The 3,471-nt window shown below is 39.7% G+C and overlaps 1 pseudogene; it reads left to right on the top strand.

Annotated features, from left to right (window-relative positions):
- Positions 1–351: 351 nt before the first annotated feature.
- LOC127224795 (ribosomal L1 domain-containing protein 1-like) lies at positions 352–1,747 on the top strand (annotated as a pseudogene).
- Positions 1,748–3,471: the final 1,724 nt, after the last annotated feature.

Genomic DNA, 3,471 nt, shown 5'->3' with positions numbered 1-3,471 from the left:
CACATCCTTGTCAACACTTGTTATTTTCCTTTTAAAATCACAGTCATTCCAGGAAGTGTGAAGTAGCATCTCATTTTTGCATTTCCCTGTTGAATAATGATGCTGATTATTTTTTCTTGTGCTTATTGGCTGTTTATGTATGCGCCTTTATCCATTTTTTTTCACTGGATTACTTGGAGGCTTTGTTTTATTATAGGAGTTCTTTATATATTTTGGATTTATTATATATTTATGGTCTAAAAATGTTCTCTCTCATTTTATGCAAGTATATAAAAACAGTCTTTTATGACTGCTAAGACTTCATTTGTGCAGTTATTCCTAGCTCCCGGGGTCTGCACCAGATGAAGAATCATGAAGGGCTCAGCGTCCTCCTCTCCCCAGGCCCCAGCAAACATACTCACTGACCGACAGCAATGCAAGCAGCCTTAGCCGCTCTGGAACATCTGGACAGAGAGCAGATTAAAAAGGTGGTAGAAGTTCTGTTTGCACACTCCAAGTTAAAAAAAAAATTAGTTACTTTTCAATGAGAATTAGAATTTATTTTTAATGGTGACATTATGGAAAATTCCAGCAAAAGAACTGTGTGTCCGAGTGTCTTTGCCTCACAGTGTCCTATCAGATTCGTCAGAAGTCTGTTTGTTTACCAGAGATGACTGTGAACCACCTGAACAAACAATGTTTCTATAAAAAGCATTTGAAAAAGTGTGGCGCTAACAACATCTCTCAGATTGTCCCTTTTAAAACTTTAAAAACAGAATATAAAGCCTATGAAGCCAAGGTCCACCCCCCCTCCCAGCTTTGACATCTTCATTACTGATGAAAGAAATCGAAGCCATTTGCCCACACATATAAGAAGGCGTTTCTATCAGAGGAAAGTTCCAGTATCTGTGAACCTTCTGGCCAAGAATCTGTCCAAAGAGATTGACCCAAGTATCACAGGGACTGTCTTAAACATCTCCAAGCAGGGTTCTTGCAGTGCTGTGTATATCGGTCACCCTGGAATGGAGACTCAGCACATCGTTGAAAACATCCTGGGTGTCTCAGAAGTGCTTTCAGGGAAATTGCCTGAGAAATGGCAATGGGGGAAGCTCTTGTTACTGAAAACTGATAAATCCGTTTCCCTTCCCATCTTTTCCTCATTTGTCACGTGTCAGGATGAAAACACCTTTTCCTTCCGTAGCATGAGGAGAAATGAACTAAAGGGGAAAAAAAATGAAGCATGAAAGAAAAGTTGAAGAAGAAAAGCAGAATGTTAAGGAGAATGTTCAAGAAGGATTCAAACCTTCTAACTCAAGGTGACTTAGTGACTTAGCATGTGAAACCAGCATTTCTCTATAGTGAAGGCCCCAAGATCCCAAAAGGAAAAGACCGGCAAAGTAAAAGCACAACCTGAAGGGACAGACGAGTGTGAAGAAACAATTTCCACAACTGATACCAACAGGAGAAATTCCAAATAAAGAAAACGTGATGATGCAAGAAAATGTCATAGGAAAAAAAAAAATCTTCAAAGAGGCCTGAACCGAATACACTTCAGGGCAAGAAAAGGAAGGTCCTACCATCTATAGAGACCCCAGGAGCTTTAGAGCCTGTGACCTCAGAGAAGAAGCAAACAAACAAACAAAGAGATGTACGGGAAGTCAGAAAGCCGGGAGCCAAGTTCTTTACTCCCAGGACAGCTTCCAGCATATCCAAAGACAAAAAAATCCCAAGTGTCCCACTCAGACTAAAATCATGTTCCTCAGCCTGAAGGAACTTTCAAAGTTAACCTAAGAGCTTTTCAAGAACACTTAGGCAGGGTGTGGCTGCACACACTGTGGGACACAGATGGGCAGATTTGTGTGTGTGGGTTTGAGGCCATCCTGGTTGTCTATCTGGTAGTTTAGGCCAGCAAGACTACAAAGTGAAATGTTGTCTCAGCAGACAGACAAACTTGGCCAAGATTGGTTGTGCACACCAGCGTTCTTAACATTCATGAAGCCAAGGCCAGAGAGTCATGAGCCTGGAGTTAAGCAAGAATATGTCCTTGGAGGTGTACTTCAGTCCTGGGCTTGGTGGTATGACACTTTGCTAGCATAGGCTAGGTCCTGGCTTCAGTACCCAGAACTTTGAAAAATATCACTCATCTGCACATAACAAAAGTTACTTGGGTCCCTATCCTATCTACTGCAGACCTCTTTTGTTTGTTTACTGAAACAGAGTTTCTCTGTTGTAGCTTTGGTGGCTGGCCTTGAACTCACAGAGATCCACCTGCCTGTCTTCCCAGTGCTGGGTTTAAAGGCATGTGCCGCCACCACCACCTGGCACATCTCAGCCTTTTTCAACACTGAGTCCTATACTTAATGTCTTTGTAAAGTTTCCAGGGGTGATTCTGAATTAATATTCCTATTTGTAAAACTAGTGGTATGAGGCAAGAAAAAAAAGTATTTTTTATTGTTCAGTGTATTTGCTGATAACAGTGCTTCTGTATGTTTGTGGTTTTTTAAATTAAAGTACAACATCTGTTTCTGGGCAAAAACCAAAACCAAAACCAAAAAACTTTATTTGTATCAAGAATTAATTTCAAGGTTGGAGAGGTGGCTCAGTGGTTAAGAGTATTGAATGGGTGTGGTTCCTAGCACCCACATGATGGCTCAAAGCTCTCTGCAACTCCAGTCCCAGGGAATCCAATGTCTTCTTTAAGCTTTCAACATTCTCACCCAGTCTCCTGAGCGCTGTGATTGCAGGCATGTGCCAACACACTGAACTAGAAATTCCATAACTTTTGTTTGATTTTTCTCTTTCACTCATAGCTTGTTTTATAGGATATTTTATAACCAGAGAAATGGCCTCTTTGTTTTATAATAATCTATTATCTCAAAATTCTAAACAGAAGTTATTTATGAGTGTTTGTAATTTGTTAAACTTTTTTTTTTTCAAACTAAAATGAGCAGTTTTCATGCATAGTTGAATGCTTACTTGAGAAAGCATTACTTTTCTATTGTAAGGTCATAGAGTTTGATGTAATCATATTATAACATATACAGAAGTCATAGTGGATCCATTCTTTATAATCCTTTTTGCCCATTTGATCTAAGCTTTAGATTCTAAGGGATAAGTGTTAAATTCCTCTGTCACTGATGTAGTTTTTATTTCTCTGTTTCCTCTTGAATTGTAATTTTTGCCACATCATTGTGTGCATGGAGGGATGTTCAGTATGTAGATTTAGTGTTCTATTATTTCTGGGGGACGTTTCTTGGTTATACTTTGTACATTTGTCTCTGCTCCATAGTTATAATGCTTTCTTTATAGACTCGATTGTTTGGACATCCGGTCTTCTTTACCATCTCTTCTCTCCAACTTCTCTTTTCTTTACCCATTTTTATTTTCTCAGATACTTTCCATACCCCTGTTTTAATCTGTTCAGACTGCTCTGCAAAGTAGTTAGGGTCTGAGGAGTAGGCTCAGCAGCTGAAGGCCCTAGCTGCCCTGGAG

Source organism: Phodopus roborovskii, unplaced genomic scaffold (assembly GCF_943737965.1).
Source record: "Phodopus roborovskii unplaced genomic scaffold, PHOROB, whole genome shotgun sequence".
NCBI lineage: Eukaryota > Metazoa > Chordata > Mammalia > Rodentia > Cricetidae > Phodopus > Phodopus roborovskii.
The sequence above is the reverse complement of the archived record's forward strand: the minus strand, read 5'-3'. Positions and strand labels throughout refer to the sequence as shown.